Raw genomic sequence first — 20,809 nt, forward strand, 5'->3', positions numbered from 1 at the left:
TGCCAGTATCCAAAATTGCCTTGCAGCACCATAGACCCTGCGTGGTCCCTTCCCACTGTGCCTGGGCTCCCCTCACCCATCATGGCTTCCACAGCCACAGCTAAACCAACAAGATCAGGAGTTCTGGGCAGGCAGAGACACTGCTTTTAATTAGAACCTTTGTTAATGATTGAGATGCCAGGATAAATGGCTTGTGTGGTAAGCAGGTAAGAGGGGAAGGACACTGGGCAGGGAAAGGGAGGGGATGCTGTGGTGTGCGGGAGCTCCTTCTGCTCCGTCACGTTGGCGCCAGCACTAATTGCTCACAACAAACTGACTCTGGGGTGGGACAAAAACTGAGAAGCACCATGGCAAAATTTGGGCTCTCCGAGGCCATCCTTGGAGCCCCACAGCTAGGAGTCATGCCATCTCCTCGGGGGTCTCCTGCCATCATTCTGGCAGGTGCCTCCACTCCCGGGTGTGACATTCATGGTCTGTAAAGGCTGGTTATAGCGCATGTGAAAAATAATAGCAGGAGGTGGAAAATGATGGAAAATGTGGGTGTGCGGAGAACTCTATGCTTTAATAGCATTCCCCTGCACCGGGGAATTGTGACAAGCTCGTTCCCAAGGATTTACAAAGGTGGCTGCCTAAAACACGAGAGAGACTTCTTCTTTTTTCTTTGGCAGTTTTAGGTCAGTTCAGTAAGACAGAAGAAAAAAGGGAAGCCTTCAAGGAAGTTGATGCCAAATTGGTGACAGTTTGGGAAATCAAAAGCTTTGCTCTTGACTAGTTTTGTTGCCAGTGAGATGGAAGGAGCAGGCTGGGATCCCTTGCAGCTGGCGAGTGGCAGCAGTCGCTGCTCTTGCCCCGGTTTGGTTGAGTGGGTGCTCTGACACAAGCATTAAATCAGACTCGATGTGGGAAGGTGAGGAAGGAGTGAATAAACTGTTATTTCAGGATGCAAGGAGGGTGCTGAGGCCTGGGTGCAGCTGTGGTGAGGTGGGGACAGGCAGGGAGAGCAGCAGGGACAGGCTCTGCAGTCACACACTGGTGAACAAGTGTCTGCAATAGATAGAAAGTGAATGGGTTGTGCTGCTGACACCATTTTCATTGCACAGACTCACTCTCAGAAGCTCGACATCCAGGCATCGTATCTGCTTAGCTGCTCGGTTATGCTTCAAACCAGCCGCTCTGCACGGTCCTCTGCTGTGTTATCCAGCCCTGAATTCAGTGTGGCTCCAAAGTATCTCAGGCCCTCCCTCCTCCATTTAATTCTGCATTCCTCACAGGAGCTGGCGAGAGCTGGGAGTCACACCTGATGGGTTATGTACTCTGACATTGCCTCCTTCAAAGCACTCCCGTTTCGAAGATGCGGACTGTTACAAGCTGTTTCCTTAGTGGACAGCTCACTGGTGCATCTTGGCCAATGCTCTGGTGCCCAGCAGTGGTCTGTGCCTGCAGCCAGGGTCTCACTGCCCCTGTGGGCAGGGTGAGGTGGGCACAGGCAGCTTTGTGCACAGCCAGCTTTGCTACACGAGGATAGAGCCGAGCTAGGGCTGCAGCAGTGGCTCGTTCCTTCTAAGAGATAGAAACTCAAATTCTTGACCTCTCTTTGGTGTTTTAAAGGTAGGGAAGAGTGAGGAAGGTGTGGTGCCTGTGCCAAGGAACTTGGGGTCGGTTTAGGTGTCCTCGGTCATAGCGGGAAGGGGAAGGGCACTGTGCCCCGCCAGCGGTGTTGAAGCGTCGCGATGTGATGGGTGCAGGCAGCTGCTGCAAGGTGAGTGGCACGGAGGGCTGCTTCCCTCCACCGCTGTCTCCACCAGCCAGGGCTCACCTGCCCAGCTGCTTTGTAGACACCAGCATTTAAGTATCTATTCATTTTATAATGCTTTGGGGAGAAATCAGAGCGTGCACAGAGGAGCAAATAGCGCACATGGTGAGTTAGAGTAGTTTAATTTCCCCAGCTTGACACTCCTTGACACTTTCCTGTCCTGCTGTTTTTAATTCACACTTTATTTTTGTACATTAATACTACTCCGGGGCAACTGATCACACATTACTCTCACACACCTCCCTGGGGAATTCATCTTTTCCTGATGGCATCAGTGCAAATGCAGAGTAATTTCAGTGGAGCTGCCAGGGCTAATGCCACTGGACCGTGCTCAAGCGGTGCCCTATACCAGTGTTTACACCAACAGAGAGCTACTCAAACAATGCACTGTAGTAATAGGAGGGGAAAAAAAGCATATGGATTACTAAATGGGTTTTTTGTTGTTGTTGTTATTCCCCAGCCCAACTACTGTGTGCTAGAAATATGAACTGACCTTTACGAAGGCCAACTTGGTTTGAATAGGAGACATGGGCATGGGCGAAGAGCTGTGGCCCAACCATTAATCAGCCTCTCCTCCTTCGGTATTTTTTGTGTGTCCTTTTTCCGCACAAAAGGTTGGAAAGTCAAAGAGCTTTTTAAATATTATATGTTGTCCTTTTTTCAGCCTCTGTTTAGAGAGCTACTCAGTACAGTTTGGAGTTGAGCTGACGGCTGAGGCAAGTGCTGTACCCGGCTCTCTGGGGAGTTCCGCGTGGCAGCTCAGCTGGGCTGAAATCCCCAGGGTTTGGGTCCATCCGCCTGGGCTGGGCAGACCCAGTGGGACCTGGGGTGAGAAGCAGGAGGGAGAGGGTCTCGCCAGTGCATTTTCTACCCTGGGACCAGTACGGAGCCTGTCTGGATGAGCACTCCGCCAATTATCTCAATTTGCTGACAAGGGGGTCCAGCCTGGATGAGGTCATTCGCTGTGGGCTCCCAGCTATTCTGGCTCTATAGCACCCGAAACTCCCCTTGCTCTGCTGCACCAGTTGCATTCTTCTCCCGGAAAGCTGGGATTTGTTTACTATGCACCAATTTATTTTATTTTCAGTTCAAAATACAAAAAGTACATGGGTTATAGCAACATAATTTGCAGCCTGCTGATTAATAATACAGCTGATGGAACAGAATTGGGCTGCGAGCTCAAAGTGCTGAGGAAAGCTGAAATTTGGTGAGTGGTGTGTACGTGTGGGGTAGGCAGCCTGCAGCCTGGAGAGGAGACTGCCAAGGCAAGAAATGCTGTTTTCTTTTTTGCTGCCTCACACACAAAACCTAGTTCTGTTAAATCCCCTTTGCCCTCACCTGCTGTACAACCTTCCGTCCTTGGAGATGGTCAGGACTCAATTGGAAAACTTTGTGAGGAACCTGATTTGAGGAGACGCGCTCCAAGTGGCGGGGGGCTGGACTAGGTGACTCAGGAGGTCCCTGCTCATATCAATTATCCTGTGGTTCTCCACAAGCACGTGAAAGACGTGAAATTCTTGTAACACAGAGCAGTTCCTAACAGTATTCCCCATCTATGTGGAGAGAAGGCAACCTACAAAGTGTTGATGGATTTTTTTTTTAATATTTTTTTCATGAGTCCTGAAATGCCCCCAAAGCCCAGAAACTGGTCTTGGCATCTCTGGAAATTTGGCTGCTTTTACATTGGTTCTTTATTTTATAGAATTTGTTGGCAAAAAAGAGTCTTTATTCTCTGCCTGTTGCATATGGGCCTGTGAAAGCATTAACGGTTCATGCCAGGGTGTGCTGCTGCAGGTCAGCGATAGGCACGGCAGCTACCGACCTTCTGCACCTTGTTCCGAGAGCTGATAAAATATCAGGGATGTGGCTGGAAAAGGCAGCATTACATGTGTCAAAAAGGATGTGCTGAATGTACCATATCCAGCGGGAAACTATGGCACCAGGCTGGCTTGCATTACTTCACTGACATTGCCGAGTTCAGATCTGGCAGGGGATTTTTGAAACTCATTCATGCTCTAGATCAGGGGTCCTCAAACTATGGCCCGCAGGCTGGATACGGCCTCCCAGGGTCCTCAATCCGGCCCCCGGTATTTACAGAACACACACACACACACCGCCGGGGGTTGGGGGGGGGGGGAAACCAAGCAGCCGCAGATGACTGCCTGCCACTTCATCTGCACGCCGGCCCCCTGCTTAAAAAGTTTGAGGACCCCTGCTCTAGATGCTCGGGTCCTGTTCATTTCAGCAGCTAATGATTTAATTTCCTAAATATGTTGGATAAGCCCTGTAACTGGAGACAGAATAATATTATGCAAGATAAACATTTTGCAGTGGGTGTAACGGCATCATTATGCAACTGGAGTGAAATCTACACCTGGACAGGGTGTAAGTCCCCCGGTACAGTCTGCATGTCACCCCTGTGGGTTTTGGCTGCTTTGCCTGCAGAAGGTGTGAATTTCAGGCTCCAAATAAAATGCTCTACATGCTGTGATTAGACAATAAAAATGCCCCCTCTCTCAATGAGAATAAGCACTGGAAAAGGAGACAGCAGAGAAAAGCACCTGCTTCCTGAAGGCATCTGACAGCCTGAGCCTGTAGCGGGAAGGCCAAATTGCCGGGTTTCGGGCAGGGCTAGTGCCTTTCTGCATTTGCCTTACCTGTGCTTTCGGCTATTTGACATGGGGAAGGGAGAGAGCCTGGATTAGAAACCACATTACAGCAGCGTGAAAAAAAGAGATTATCATAGCTCCCAGTATTGGCACATGCTGCAGGCAACAGCGCTGCCTGCTTTGATCAAGTGTGCTGGGTTCCTCCTCACCAATCATCAGGAAATTGATGTAAACAGGCAGGTTTTTGAGAGCTTTGCATCTCCCTGCTTAGAAAGAGACACAATTCCTTGCACATGAAGATGCAGCACAGGCCCATGATTATCTATTCAGTCTCCATAGTGTTTAATTAAAGTTGCTTATCATGTTATCATCCCGCCTCTCTTCACCCTGCTTGGAAACATGCACCCTTGCACCCACCTCACACCAGAGAGCAGCAGCTGCTGTCTCTGTGTGTGCCACAGCACCATTACACACCCATGGGTGCCAAAACCTCCAGTTTATGGCATGTGGTTTGAGTCACACCAACACCACGTACCATAAATATGGTATTTCCAGTCATTACACTTGGCAGCTTCATGATGACGACAAGCCAACTATAGCTGCCTGGAGTTACTGCCATGCAGTCACTCCTTTGAATGGAGACCCCTTTATCTTTAGCGTTCGGGACCAATCCTGCCAAGCTGTGGTGTTTGGTGGTAGTGGTGCGACAGCTGCTCCATGATGCCATTCACAGCACTGCCAGAGTTTGTCATTCACGTGGCACCGCTCTGGGGACAACGGCTAAGGTCCTACGAGATGCTGAGCGCTGCCCTGGTTTTCTGAAGCCCCAGTAATATCCAGCCTTTTCACCAAAACCAAACTTGTATCAACCAAACCCGGCATCCACCCTTTTAAAAGAAAGTATAAATGTGTACGTGCATGGGCATACGCTTGCTGCTTAATTGCAAGAGGCTAGCCTACTTCTTAAAACAAAATGACTCAGTGCCACAAACCAAAGGGTTCAAGCTGCAGAAGAAAAGTCCTCAAATCCCCAGATGACTCCCAGTCAGCACGGATGCAGAGTGTGCTCCCACAGCTTTGGCCTCACCCCACAGCCAGGATCGTAACTTGTTTTCTGTTCCTATATGGCACTTTGCATTGGAGCTGAGCAGAGCCGGCAGCTGCTTTGGTGGTGAAACCTCTCCACAAAATGCTGGGCCTGCGGCATCACCACACAGATCACTGCAATAAAACCCTGACGTGAGATACCAGCCAGCAGGCACGTGGGAGAACATCTTTGCCCAAACAGCCCCATTTTCCTCCATTGAGCTCTTCCCCGGAGGGGTGTGTTTGTCATCTGTGTCACCTGTCAACCAGAGGAATAACCTCCATGCTTGGCTTTGAAAGGCAAAGCTCGCAGTAGCGCGAGGCACATGAAATCAGTTTCCTTGGAAGGTTTTAATGACAACTGTTAATGCTCCTATTCCTCTTTCTTCTCCCTTTCTTTCTCCCCCTTGTATTCACAGGTATAAGCACCAATTCAGCACCTTCTTGCTCACGGGGCAACCAGCTGGGAACGTTTGTTTTAATCTCAGACAGTGACACAGTAGAGCAGGCTCATTACAGACTACTATACTGCCAAAAATGATACACCTTAATTTCCTCCTAATTCCCTGGGTGTTTAATTTACTGGATCATTTTCTCTTTTATTTTTTCTCACCACTTTCCCCTGCAGAAGAGGAGGGAGGCTCGGTTCCTCCAGCTCTAACAAAGCCACACACTTGTCTGGAGGGGATCGATAACTATCGAACTATTGCACTTCCTCCACTTACACAGTTGAAGCAGCTTCCTTTAATTGTTCTTGCCCACTGTAAATACAGAAGAGGGTGTATTTTTTTCCATTGAGGCTGCTCAGCGGGGTCGTGCTACCCAGGAGTGGAAAGACCCCGGCTACCTGGCCTGGAACAGCCCTCGCCCCTTGGGGCGCTGCCCCAAACCTGTTTCTCCTGGGGGCAGGCCCGGGGGAGGGGGGGGGGAGGGGCAGGCGGGGGGCGCAGGCTGCTGGCGCGGCACAGGCTGGAAAGTCGCGCAGTAACGCCAGTAAATCCCCGCGGGGGCGGGGCGCGGGCAAGGGCGGGACGCCCGGCCGGGATTGTATCCCGGTTCAGGGTGAGGGGTTACCCTGAGGGACGCCGCGAGGTGGGAGCCAGGCGGGATCGCCCCTCGATGGCTCCTCACAGGGACTGTGGCGGGAGGGGGCACCGGGTCCCCCCAGGCGGCTCCTGCCGGGGGTTCCTCCCGGGGACAGCGGAGGTAGCCGCGTAGACCGGATCCCCTCAGGGCTCCGCACCGGGACAATGCGGGGGTAAGCCGGGGGGACTGGGTCCCCTGAGGCGGCTCCTGCCGGGGACACCGAGGGGACACCAGGTCCCCGCCGGCCTCCCGCCGGGGCTCGGCCCCGCCCCTGCCCCTCCCCCGGTACGTGGCCCCCGCGCGGCGGCTGAGGCTGGTGGGTGACGTCAGCGCCGTGCCGGTGCGCCGAGCCGTGCCGTGCCGAGCCGAACCGAACCGAACCGGCGTGCCGGGCCGAACCGGGCCGGGGTGGGCAGAGCCGGGCCGGAGCGGCCCTGCTGCCACCGCCGGGCCAGCGCGAGACCCCTCTGCCTCGGAGCAGCGGGCTGGCAGCCGCCCTCAGCGCCGGTGCGCCGCCGGGGTGATGCGAGAAAATACAGTGAAAAACCTAAAACTCTGCAGGCAGGAGCTGCATAGATAACAGGAACCATCAACACAGGCAGGAGCCCACTCAACACTTCAAAAGGGACAGTTAGTACAGGTGTAGATGAGCTCCACAAGAATGTAAATCAGTAGCTGATAGAAAGCTTAGAAATAACTAGATTAATAGGATACGGAAAACTTAGAATAATTAAAACTCTCATTGTATGTACAAAGAGGAGCTTCACTGTGTAACTTTGTAAATTAGGCCCGGACCTGCCTGGGGCCCTTTGTACTGATAAGGACCTGGGATGCTCTGTGTGCCGATAAGAAGACACCGGTATGCAAACATCTGTGCCTTGAGATAGGAAAACTGGATCTGTCCTGTTTTTTGGTTTGGAAGAAACTCGAGACACAACTGACTGCGGGAAGAGTGAAGGTGAAAAATTCAGAGCGAGGGAGACTGCTAAGCCTTCATCCTCAACGACCCCCACGACCGCCACCAGGAGACAGTGAGAAAGCGCAAATGGGAGGAAACATGTTAATGACTTCTCGGTAGACTAATTATCCTAACCCGACCTATTCTCGGGCATCTATTGAATATGTATGAATGCATACTTTAAATCACACGTGCACAAAGAAGTCGGGGCAGCAGGTGCTTTTGAAATTATCCACCCTGATGCCTGCCGGTGAATTAAACATACCTGCTTTATAACCTATCCTAAGTTATAGAGTTTAATTCCGCACGACAGGGGGGGCGGGGGGGCACAGAGCCGTTTGCCTCTCTCCGGGTTTACACGCGCTTTACGTGTGTATCCGTGCTTTATGGTACACACGCACGGACCGAGGGGCTCGCACGGCTACATGGGCGCAGAGCCCAGCCGGTGCCGGCATCCCTGGTGTGTCCCGGCCCCTTCCCGGTGCGGGGGGAGGGAAACCCGCGCCGGGGCGGGCTGCCTCTGCTCGCCGGCTGGGATTTACTCCACCTGAGCTAGACCCTCAGGTCTGAGAGTCAGGCGGGGGCAGCCGCGGGGACCGGGTCCCCTCAGGCGGCTCCTGCCAGGGGTTCCTCCCGGGGACAGCGGAGGTAGCCGCGTAGACCGGATCCCCTCAGGGCTCCGCATCGGGACAACACGGGGGTAGCCGGGGGGATTGAGTCCCCTGAGGCAGCTCCTGCCGGGGACACCGAGGGGACACCAGGTCCCCGCCGGCCTCCCGCCGGGGCTCGGCCCCGCCCCTGCCCCTCCCCCGGTACGTGGCCCCCGCGCGGCGGCTGAGGCTGGTGGGTGACGTCAGCGGCGGAGGAGGGCGCGCGGTGCCGGTACGCCGGGCTGGGCTATGGCGGAGCGGCGCGGCCCTGGTAAGTGCGGCGCCCCACCGTTCCCCTTGTCCCCGTTGCACCTGGGTGTTGCTCCCGCTTCTCCCGTGCCTAGCCGGTGCTGCGGGCTGAGCCCGCCGGCAGTGAGGAGTTTCGGCGGGGGGAACCGGCCGGCTGCCCCGGCGGGGCTTGGCCAGCGCGTCCCCTTGCCCGGGCTCCCGCTTCTGCCCTATGCGGCACCGGAGCTGGGGATCGGCAGTGGGGAGCCCGTGGCACCCGCCCGGGGGGAGCTGTCCCTGCCAGCGCCCGGCGGGGCCGCCTCGTTCTCTCGCGGGGCCTGGCCCCGCTGCCAGCGCCGGGCCTGCCCTGAGACCCCGTTGCCTCAGAGCGGCGGGCTAGCAGCCGCCGGCAGCGCCGGTGCGCCGCCGGAGGGTAGGGGGATACAGAGCCGTTTGCCTCTCTCCGGGTTTACACGCGCTTTACGTGTGTATCCGTGCTTTATGGTACACACGCACGGACCGAGGGGCTCGCACGGCTACATGGGCGCAGAGCCCAGCCGGTGCCGGCATCCCTGGTGTGTCCCGGCCCCTTCCCGGTGCGGGGGGAGGGAAACCTGCTGCTGCCTCTGCTCGCCGGCTGGGATTTACTCCGCCTGAGCCAGACCGTCAGGTCTGAGAGCCAGGCGCTGGAAGTGGCCGGTGGCCATGGGCCAGGCTTTAATGGCGTTAAACCTGCTCCATGTGTGGCGAACGTGGTTTTGGCTGCTGCGTCGGGCGGCACGGTGCTTCGGGAAGGTGCATCCCAGGCGGAGATGTGAGTACCAGAAAGGAGGGGGAAAAGCCCCGACCCTGCTGTCCCCGCAGCTCTGATGGGCTGTCCCTGCACAACGCTTCACCCAGCCGCATCCTCCAGACATGGGGTGGGTTGGGGGAGAGGGGGCCCCCGGGGTTTGGGGTGCTCAGCCTTTTTGGGGTGCTGGAAGTGTTTGGGTACTTGTGCTACATGTGTCTCTTCTGTATGCCGGGGGGAGGAGGGGTGACGCTGCTGGAGTTGGAAGCAGCTGGCTTGGTTTTGGACGTACGCTTGGCTGCTTGCTGAGGGGGTTTCAGTCCCTGCGTTCAGCTCTGTGTTGCCTGCTCCTCGCTGTTAATTTGGCACGTCTAATCCTACCTGGTGTTGGCAACTTCCCAGGAAATGCAGAGTGCTTTTCCCTCTCCCAGTCTGCATTAGGAGCCCAGCCTCCTGCAGGACGAGGCCTGGGGATGGTGACATCTTTTTCACCACCTTGGATGTGAGCAAGGGATGCAACTGAGAGTTGGATTTGCAGTGCACTTTCCTCTTTTTGGATGGACAGATGTCCATCAGGTTGAAGGTGACAAATAGTCCTGTAGAGATGTGTGAGTGAAGGATTGCAGGGGAAGAGCAACCAGGACCATAGTGAGGCTATTACAGGAGCCTGGGCTGGAGTTGCATGTGATATTTCCAGGATAAATTTTGTACCCAGCAGGTGAGCATCAGCATCCTCCCTCTCTTCAAAAGAGGACAGGGTAAAGGGACAATGATAACTGACGTACCATCGATTTCCCTTGTGCTTGAGAGAATCACCACCATGAGCCTCTGCCTGACCTTGGAGCCAAAGCACAGAAAAGTCAGGCTCACCACAGTCCTTTCGCTCCTCAAGCTGAGCCCAGCCTCCCAATGAGGACCAATAAGGTCTGAAATCCCAATCAAATAACCCGTGTTCTGAAAGAAGGATGCTAGGCTGCGAGCATCCTGGCCAGCCTCAAGCTCTCCAGGCCAAGTGCTTCATGTGGATGGTCTCTGTTTATCTCTTCTTCATATCTAGACCAGAGATGTGAAGACCTGCTTCCAGGTGCTGGAGTAGCTTCTCATCCTGCTTCTGGGTACTTCTCCTGGGTGCTGCGCAACTCAGCAAGGCAAAATCACCAAAATTGGCATTACCAGCCAAAATGACCTCTTGATTTTCCAGGTGGTGAGAGGCAGCTCGCTTGCAGTTGAAGCTGTTTTGGTGGGTGCAATTCGTTTGCCTTTGATTGGGTGTCTAAAAGGGTCTGGTCTGAGCTTCCCCCCCCTCCCCCCAATGGAGGGGGTGGGCACCTCCTGAACAGGATTTGTTTCTCCCTGTGGTAAATCTCAGGCGCAGAGCAGGCAAACGCCTTCCAGGGTGCTGGTTCTGACTTGGATGTCTGAGTGAGGACTAAATTTAAATGAGATTAATCTAACCCAGTGCTTGCAAACCTTGGGTTTTAGTTGTTTGGTCTTGATCTTTCCTTTTTTTAGCACGACCCTGTTGTTCTCCTACCACTCAGGCCTTTTTCTGAGGCATAAATAATGCTTCTGAAACTTTCCATGTCCCCAGGTGGGAGGTGTTGCAGAAATGTAACTGCAGGGAAGCGTTTGCAGCTCATCCTCCTGCAGACACAGAAAGCTGGGTTAAAAACCAGCCTGTTAATTTTATTTTAATGGCTCTAAGCAATGGTGAGCCTCCCCCTCCCCACCCCTTGCTCCCAAACCTTGTGCCAACATTTAATTGCTCTCGATCTGGGGAGATGCTATCTCATTTCAAGGTTGAACTTACCTGGCTTCGACTTGCAGCAGGGGGATGTTGTCGTGCCCTTGTCACAAAGGTGACTTGTCACTCCCAGCTCCTTGTCCGCAGTGATCGGGTCACCTTTTCACCTGCTTCTCTGGAATCTGAAGATGCTATAACCTTGTGCTGAGAGACTCCATCTTGTGTGGTTTTTGTGGCTACCCTTGGGACTTCACTGGTGTGACTGTGTTGCCTGGGAGCCGGACTGGATGCAGCTGTGACCTTGATAATGCCATGTGTTGGTGTGAGCTTGCTTTCCAGCTTCTAATGGATGTGTTTCCTGTTGTGCCTTCAAGGATCACCTCCTTTTGCTCTGACGGCATATGCAGAAGAGGTGCCCCGCACTCATCCCAAATCCCTTTCTGGCTCGGGCAGAGATCTCTTTTTCTGGCCTTGTTACTTTGCCACACAAAAATATGATCTGTTGGACTGTGACCTCCACCAAGGTGATTTGGGTCTCTGTGTCATCAACCAACCATCCATTAGTTACTGGCTTTTTTTTGTGTTACAGGTTTATATCTAATATAATCCCCCAGAAGGAATCACAGATGAGACTGAGCAGCAACAAAAATCCCTGAGGACCATGCTTGGCTGTTGGCTTCCCTCACTGGTCTCACCCCATCAGCAGCCATGCTGGGAGTGTATCAGCACACACCTAATTTGTGTGGAGTTGGTTACACCTGGTGTGAGATTCATCCTCAAAATATTATGTGCTTTGGAGAAATATGGGCAAATGCTGTGTCGAGGCAGTTGCCTGCGTCATGCAGCACTGTTAGCGCTCAAAAAAAGTCTTTTAAATAGATCTAATTCCAGGAAACTCAGCTGGCTGATTGGAATTGTATTTTTAGTCTCCAGTTTGTGTAGTTATCTGAAATTTCTGTCCCACTGTTCTAGCTGGAGCTGACCTCAGGGGTTGCCTGCTGCTCCTGCCTTTCACCTTTCATCCTTTCTTAAAATACTGTGACTACACAAAGTTTCCCTGTGTTTCACCGGTTGATTTTTAAATGCTTTCTTTTAGCAGATCCCTGGCAATACTGAAGGCTCTGTCATTAAGGGGTTTTAAGGCAGGTTATAGAGGAAGTTGTTGGGAAAGACCCTGCTTTTGCACAATGGGGTGCACATGGTTAATCTGTAGACTTGTATTTTTCTTGTCCTCTTGGTAACCCTTTTAGCATTCCATTGGCAGCACAGTATTCGCCTCCAATTATACTGGTGGTGCTTATTAGTGAATCTAGCAGCTAACTAATTCTCTATTCCTAGCATGCTTTAAAAGTGACTTACTTTACAATTAATTCTGTTAGCTGTTAAGATGGATTAATGGATTCCTTTAGAGGTCCTCATCAGTCACTGATGTTGGACATTTCTTTTTCAGCGCCATTTCTTTTCTGTCTTCTTTTTCTGTGCCTTTTAGAAAGATCATGTTTCCATGCAGTTTCCACATATTGTTTTTACTAGGATGTTGGGGTTTTTTCATTATTTCACTCTTGCTGCTTTTCTGGGTTTGTAACTTTTGGGGTTTTTGGTAAGTGCTTTAAGGGAGTCACATATTCTCAGCAATACTAACAATTGCTTTTGGCTTTGTAAAACTTGCCCTTTTAAATTTAGACACTGCTGCCATTATTTTGGGCTTGTAGTTTCTGTAACTAGCACAGAAACAGAAAGAAGCTATAATGGAAGAGGACTTGCATTAGACATGGCAGTTCATTTGGGCTTCATCCTTGTCATGTAGATCTGCTGCTCGTTTGGCAATTAACACTGAAACATGAGCTCTTCCATGTGCCAGCAGTGGCTTCTCATTCAAAAGACTTACCGGTGTGTTCCTTGGGTTTGGTATTGATTATTCATTAGTTGTCTGCGGTATTTTATTTGCCTCTCTGGGTGTATGTATGTGGTGAATAGCGGCAAGATGTCTTCCTTGTACCATTTCAGCTGAATGCATAGAAGAGAGTGAAATTTGGTGCTTGTTGCCCACAAACACACGGCAAATGGTCTTCAAGTGGCTTTGATACCACTGCAGAAGAACATAATGTACTTCATATGGTTTGAATTATTTTGGCATGTTTAAGCACTGAATCTCTTCTTTTGTGCCTTGATGTCTTCATACTCCTCTCCTAGATGACTGCCGCGCCTTTCAGACCTCACCAGCTGTGCTTCCCAGGCAGGCATGATCCCGACTGGTGCAGCCCAGGCTTGGCACTGGGAAGTCGCTGTGTGTTTCCCATGATCAGTGCTAGGGCAGGGTTAAGCAGTGATCCACTTCAAAGGCTTTCCAGGCAGAATTGCATGTGAGGATTTACAGGAGCTGATTTCGGCTCTGCTGAAAGGTGCCAGGATGGCCTTGTGGTCACTCCCAGTCCCTGGAATTGGATCAGGAGTGGGACAAGGTGTGGGACTGGCTTGGAGGCTGCAGGGGGAATTAGCGCTGTTTGTTCCTGCAGCACTTTGCATCCGAGCTAAGCCTTTCTTTAAAAAGCAGTCGGAGTGGTTGTGCTTGGAACAAGCAGCTCAGTTTCTATATTATACACAACAGTTATCTCTGTAGGAAGCTGGCCAGCCCATGCCGCTGCAGCAGCCCAGAGCTACATGGCTGTTGGTGCGCTTATCCTCGGGGCATTCCTGGGAGGAAGACAAGGAGCAGGGGAACTTGAGGAAGAAGCTTTCCAGAGCACTGATGCGAGTGTTCCTGGGTGGTGTGAGAAGCAGTGCCCAGGTATGTATGTGTCTGTTGGGTCACTTGCAGGGGTGCTCATGCATTTTTCTGGCTGCACAGCTGCTCTGCGGTGAGGAGAGCGGTCCCCTCCTGAGACCCAGTGTGGATTTTCTGTGTGCAGGGGGAAACCTGCATTCTGCTCTTGCATCCTTGGTGCCTTCCTCACTGGCTATGACCTGCCACAGATAAAAAGTTACCCTCAGCTATCTTGAGCTGTTATCTTACTCCCAGGCTGAGCAATGGAAGACTTTCTGACTGCGCGATATCCTAGGGAAGTGGGTTGGCTGTGTCTCAGCTTGATGTTAGGATCCCTCCAGATTCAGGGAAGAGCAAACAACCTCCCCAGGCCAATACCCGTTAGTGTCCATCTGTCCCAACTGCTCAGATTGTTTGTACAACTCAGTGCTTGGCTACACCTGATTTTACAACAGTATTAATTACATGGTAACTGATACACCTGCAACAATTTGCTGTGTAAACTAAGATAAGCCTAATCAAATTTCATGTTTCAGAGTACAGGTTGTTTCCTTCTGGAGGCTTCCTAAGCCGCCCTCCTGAAATCCCTTCCTAAAAGAAACTCTGCAGATCATTTCTGGACCCTGGGAGAGGCTTGTCCCTATGTGTAAGTGAAGTAGGGCCAGGGGAATGCAGCATATCTGCTATGGAGGCATGAGCCTTTCTGCAAGGAGTTGTTGCCCCTTCCCCATCTCTCACTTCTGTGGCTGTTGTGATGCTGCTGGTCCCTCTGGAAGGAGCTGGGGGTATTGCCAGCCCCAAACCATGTGCTCCTGAGGTCTGGGGGTTTATGGAGGAGAGGAGGCAGAAGAAAACGCAGGATGGATCATGTTTGCAATCAAGGTGGAATATTGTTCCATGTCTGCCATCACAGCCCCGTTTGTACCCAGGCCCTCACTGGGGCTGTGTGCTCCATTAACTCTCTCTGCCCTGTCCTGTGAAATATGGAAAGTTTTGAACTATTAGAAAGTGCCTTTGGGTAAAGGGAAATTAAACCCTCCACTGCTGTGAAGAGGCAGGGCTGGAAATGTGAATATGGAAATTGGTTCTGGCTTAAAATGACTTCAAGGACAGAGGGTAGGTGCTGGGCTTCTCAGGATCCAATTCAGTGGGGACCATTTCCAATTAAAATGAGGTCAAGGAGAATGGGAAGGAGGCAGGGGAAAAGTTGTTTCTTTGCATTTCTGTTAGTATTGTAGTTTGAAACGTTGCAACTGGTTTGTCTCTTCTACAAGCAATGAATCTGATCAGCAGAGCATTTCAGATAATTTCTGTTAAGAGTGACATTTCTTTTTCTCTCTGGGAATTCTGGTTTTTCCTTGTTTGTTTTTTGTTTAATTCGAGGTTTTTATCAACCTCAGAAAAGCCTTTCCCCAGAGCCTCAAACAAGCAGGCCAGCCTTAGTTTCCTTCCACGTATCTCCCAGACTGAGCATGGCCAGAAGTACAGAAATGCTATAAATTAGAAATAATTATGTGCTTTTAGTAGGGCAGACTGCTGCTGTTTCTGGGAAGGTAGGTGAGGCTTGTCTTGCTGAGGAAAGCTGGGAGCAGGAACGGGTGGCCAGGGAGCTGGTAGGGGAAGCCAAAAAGGGAACCTCATAAAGCAGAAGTGCTTGTGGGGCGGAGAGGAGCAGGTCTTGCAGCTCCTGGAGTTGCTGCTAGGTCGAAGGGGATGCTGCAGGACTGGGGGCAGATGTGCATACAGCTGTGCTAGCAACAGCAGCTGGCACATATTCCTTGCTCTTGCATGCCTGTACCACCATTTGCTAAACTTCAGTGAGACACTTTGTAATGTAAAGATGAAATTTCATGCGTGCATTTCTCCCCCCTGTGTTTGCTTTATACCTGAGGTCAGGTTTGGGTTGTCTGGTAGCAGAGATGAACAAGGACATGTGGTTTGATGAAACTCTCTTTTAGGAAAATAAAGCTTGAGTCGAAACCGGTGGCTGTGAAGGGATAGCGATACACACAGTATCATTGCTGAGTCATCTCCTTTCTCGCATGAATAAGGAGCAAGGAAATATCAAAGGGCATCTTGATGGACTTTATGTTTGCCGAACAATAGCAGTGCTTGATATCACTTGTAGTGGAATGAAGCTGGGTTAATTAGCATTGATAATATACAACTGTGGGCTGGCTTCAGGGGCAGTGGGTTGGCTGATGTAGATAAGGTGCAGCTGTGGCTGGTTCTGTTAAGTGGTTGAGAGCCAGTGAAGAGACAGCAGCTGGGGAAGAAGCAAGAGAAGGGAGAGAACACGCGCCCTGAATGAGGAGAGACTAGGAGAAGGCAGCAGAGGGACTGGCATGAAGAGTGTGTTGGTATGTGATGGTAAAAGACCTTGTTGCAGCTTGATAGTTTGGAGAGTGCTGTGACAATTACTGACTCTGTCTTGTCTCACATTCAAGCTTCACCTGAGTCTTATCTGCTGTTGTTATTAGACAGGGGCTCATTCAAAAAGCAATAAATTCTGAGAGTAACGAGGTGGCTGCATCTGTTCCCAAAATACCTGCTTGATTTTAGGCACAACAGGTGCCCATGCCATCTGCGTGCCCCTTCGGCGCTGGGTTTTGCCTAAGGTTTCAGTTGCATTGCTGCATCCCCTGACACTAAAGTAGGTGAGCAGGCAGAACAGCTCAGCTCAGCACAAGCGACCTCAGATTTCTGCTAAATACCAACTGATTAACAAAGTGTAAATGCTGCAGAGAGCATTTTGCTGAACTGGGTGAGGATGGAAGAGACAAGCAAGATTGTTATACCAGCCCGATTAGTGCTGCTAAAGGAGTCTGATCACGGCACTTGAAGGGCTTCATTATCTTGTATGTTTAGAGAGCACTGAGGCAATTCTGTTTTCAGGAAAGGCTTTTACAGTCTTTGTCTCCTTAAGTCATTAGAAATGCCATGATCTTATCAGTTAGAAAGATTAGTCTAAGGATTAAAAAAAAAATACATCTCTGAACTGGAAAGCTAATTGCCGCTTGCTCTTCAAATGCAGCAAAATGGGCATAGTGTGTTTTGGAAAAAGGGAAGGTGTTTGAAGGAAATACTGAAAAGATGTTACATGAAAAAGTTGTGTGTTTCAGCAGATCCCAGGAGCAGTCACAGGATTAACGCAGTAGCTGAACAGCTAGGGAAAAACAGTCATGGCAAAGTTTGGAAAACTTTTTTCCCTACAGAGGAGCATGGGTTAGTACTCTGCTCATCTCACCTGCTTCATTTCACCAGTCCAGTGAGACTGAGGAGGACAGTTAGTCCTGCATACCCTAGGAAGGGTATGGGGATGTGGCTTTTAATGCAGGACATCCCCTGCTGGGGATGTGGGATGCCTGTCCCCCATGAATTCACCAGATCTCCCAATGATTTGGACCAGCATCCTGGAATCTAAGCTCATCTCTTAATGCTGGCCTCTTTTATCTGAATAAATCTCATGTGCCTGCTATTACTCAGGCAGAAAAAATAATCTTTATTGCCATAATGTTTGTCAGCTTTCCTTCATCCCAGCAAAGTACTGTAAGATCTGCAAAATACTTTAGAAAGCATTTTTTGAGCAATAGATATTGAAAGGGGGGAAAAAAAAAAGTAAATCTCTGAGGCTCAAGTCTTGCAAACCAAACCACTCAGTGAGGTTTTCTTGGCATGGTTCCTTTTGCAAAATGGGTATCTCACCGCCCACTGGAGCCAAAAGTGAAGAAATGGATTAAGGCTGTGAAATTGCTCCATCCTGATCACTCTTTTATGGCCCTGTGTAGAGCAGAAGGGATGTTTCAGAGCAATATTTGATAAGTGCTGGGCACTGGGGGGTCTAGAGCCCCAGCTGGTGCAGAGGACCTTAATTGCATTGCTCTCAACGAAGCATAGGGCAGGCTGATGCTCTAGCCCTGCGTTTAAAGCATCAGATTTGAAAACAGCACAAACCAGGCCAAACTTTCAGCAGCCTCCCAGTTTTGCTGTGGAGCTGCTGTCTTACTCCATCTCCTCCCTTCTGGGCACCCAGGTCTTGATGGGGAGCAAGATTGTGCCCAATTCAGATGATCCTCATGTAGCAGGCAGTGATAGCCAGGCAGCAAGCAGGCAATGCTCCACTTGTGCTCCTGTGAGGTGCTGTTTGGGTTTTGCTACATATGTTCACCTCCTGTTTACATCTTCTTTTATTTATTTTTTTTCCAACAAAAATGTTGTGGTGGAACATTTCTTCTTCTGAGTGGTGGTCAACTTGGACACGAAGTAGTGTCTGAGGAGCATAAGCCCCATGTGGGATGGAGCAGATCTTCCCGGGGCTCTGGAGGGCTCTGGTGCATGGTTGCACCCTCTCAATTTTCTCATTCTGGTTAAGACTCCTTCTGGCATGAAGAATATCAACTTTGTAACTGTCTTAATTACATCTAGGTAGCAGCTGGGGTGGTATGTCCCAAAACAGACTGGTTGCCTGGTAATGGGAGCCCGTGGTGGAGTGAACCCAGCACAACTGAGCCTGATCCTTGTTGCAGAGAGCTGGGTACAAGGGCTGGAGGACTGGCTGGACTTGTTTCCCCACTCACTACAACTCTGTTAAAATTTAAGGGTAAAAGTGGGAGGAATGGAAGAGAAATTTGCTATCTAAAGCTTAATTCATTTTTAACCTCAAGCATTAGCTGGGGTTTGTGCAAACCGTTGGCAAGGCAATTAAAGTGACTTTTTAATGGGTTATTTTTGTTGCTTCACCAGGGTGGGAGCTAAAGATCCCAGACTGTGAGCTGCCTGGGGTAGGGGCCATCCTTTTGCTGTGCTGCTCTGATGCTTAATCCCTAACTGGGTTTTATTCACAGTCGCGATGAGAGAGAGGCATGGAGATGCAGCTGGATAGAACATGTGGAGAAAAATGTCTGGGCGTCAGTCCCCAAGGCTCCAGCTTGGATCCATCCTGGAAAAGAAGTGTAAAGGACTTTGGACGTTGCAGTGTCCAGTTTATTTTGAAGTTGCTGGCTATTTTGGTAGAATGATAGAATGTATTGGGTTGGAAGGGACCTTAAAGCCCAGCCAGTTCAAACCCCCTGCCACAGGCAAGGACACTTTCTGCTTCTGCTAGACCAGGTTCCTCCAAGCCCCATCCAGCCTGGCCTTGAGTGCTTCTATGGATGGGTTTTTGCAGGAGTAAGCTCCAAGGACAAAAAGCAATGAAAATAATGGCCTCTCTGAGAGTTCCTCTTAAATCCTGAGGGTAGTTAGGAGAAAATGAGAGTGAGTATGCAAGCGCTGGGTTTTCTGAGCAAGAGTGCAGTGACTGTAAAGCAGATCCATCCCTCTGAGCACCAAGCAAACATCTGTCTGTCTGTACCTCATGCTACTGCCACGCTCTCTGTGGGACACAGTTCCTGCATCCCATGTGGTGAAGGATGCCATGATGAAGCCTAATTTCAGTCTTGTTTGGGAGACACCTTCCCAGATATGTGCCCTGTCTTCAGCTGGGGAAGAGGACTTAGGACTTGTCACCTCTGTAGGGCTGTGGGGTGGGGGAGCACAGGTGCCCCAAGGGCACCAGGCACAAACCCTAGCGTATTCATCCAGGATCATCCTGGCCTCATGTTTTCCTCTGTTAGTAGTGTGTGTCCTGTGTTGCTCGTTCCCTCCAACCTTTGAGTCTGTTTCACAATATGGCATTGGAGGAATGCAAGCTTGGGTCTGGCTCAATTCATTTCTTGTGCAACTCAACCAAGAGAAACCAGGGATAAGACTATTTGTCTCTGCAATATTCATTCATTCAGCTACTGCCTGCATTAATGCACCTCTGTTGCCTTGCTGTCTCTCTCCACCTAGGTTATTTAGAGGAATGCTTTCTAAAAATAGCTGCCTGATTTGATGTCTTTCTCGTATTATTCTGTGTAGCACTAAAAGCCTGCCTAGAAAGGCTGTCCAGTTCATTGATGTTCCCTTAAAATACAGCTAATCCACGTAATCTCATTATAGTAGTAGGTGATTATACTGAGAGCAAGCTTTAGCAGTGGTCCAGCAAAGCCTTTTATTCCCCATCTATTATCTGGATGGCTAAAACTCACTGGGAGTGTGTTTTGGTTTTGCTTGGGCTATTTTAGGACTAGGACTTACAACATTTTTGTTTTAATTCTCTAGAAAATCTTATGCGTTATTTTTGATGATGCTGGCACATTTCTGCCACTGGCTTTCAGCTTTGCGGACTGATGACATCCCATGACTATGCTCCATGGTCTCCCCAAATCACTGGGAAGCATTGAAACCTTTTTTCCAGAGTGGAAGAGAGAGAGCTTTGCTGTGTGAAATTTAGTGTGGGATTCCTGGTCTCTGGCATTGTTTTGGGGGTGTGGAACCTTGTGGCCCTGCTCTTTAGGGAGTCAGATCAAGGAAGGGGCTGAAGTTTGGGATGCAGCGTCTCCGTCATTGGGAAGGACCAGCCTTGCTCCCCCAAGCAGATTGGATGTACAGGGGCAGGTGGGCTGGATGTGTGAGTCAGGCTGTGGGGGCTGCCCTTTCCAATTGTGCCTGGAGATAATGTGGGGCAGAGGTGTGCAACACAGAAACCTGGCCATGAATGAGGGCTTGTCTGTAGGAGTGGGGAAGCAGTTTGGGCTTGAAGTGCAGCTCAAGCCTGCCCTTGAAGGTGAACATCTAGGAGACATTGCTGCCTAAACCCCCGTGCACTTGGATCAAGGACTGACTCTTCAACACTAGCCAAATATCACAGAGCTTATGGTGAAATGCCACATCTGGACAGCCTCCTGGACATATGATTGATTCTCCGTGAGGTTTTAACTGTGCTGGTTATGATGGGTTACAGGTCACGTTCTCTGCATACTTGATTGAGCCGTGTTCAGTGGCTGTGCCTCTTGGTCTGGCTGCCCCCAGCACCTTGGGGAGCATCGGTTTGGGCCATTGCCATCCCAGAGGTTTGTTCGTAGATGGATGTCTGATTGCTCGCTCCTCTCAGATGATGGAGACAAGAGCATGTGGCTGGAGGTACAGCTCCTCCAAGCCCTCAGTGGTGCCGCCTGGGTGGAGAGAGGTATCTGGGGTGTTTCTGCCTGGGGCGCTA

The 20,809-nt window shown here is 50.7% G+C and overlaps 1 protein-coding gene across 9 annotated transcripts in view; it reads left to right on the top strand.

Annotated features, from left to right (window-relative positions):
- Nucleotides 1-8,376: 8,376 nt before the first annotated feature.
- Nucleotides 8,377-20,809, top strand: part of LOC119140751 (mitogen-activated protein kinase 4-like) — a 47,078-nt gene continuing 34,645 nt past the window's right edge. For 6 of the 9 annotated variants that reach the window (XR_005101695.1, XM_037372315.1, XM_037372321.1 and 3 more), the window contains exon 1: nt 8,377-8,473. The gene's annotated coding sequence lies outside the window, so the exon portion shown is untranslated. Of the gene's footprint in view, nt 8,474-9,173; nt 9,245-12,939; nt 13,753-20,750; nt 20,756-20,809 lie in introns of those variants that run through there. The other 3 variants (XM_037372316.1, XM_037372317.1, XM_037372322.1) reach the window with 3 other exon arrangements.

The sequence above is a fragment of the Falco rusticolus genome, chromosome W (assembly GCF_015220075.1).
Source record: "Falco rusticolus isolate bFalRus1 chromosome W, bFalRus1.pri, whole genome shotgun sequence".
NCBI lineage: Eukaryota > Metazoa > Chordata > Aves > Falconiformes > Falconidae > Falco > Falco rusticolus.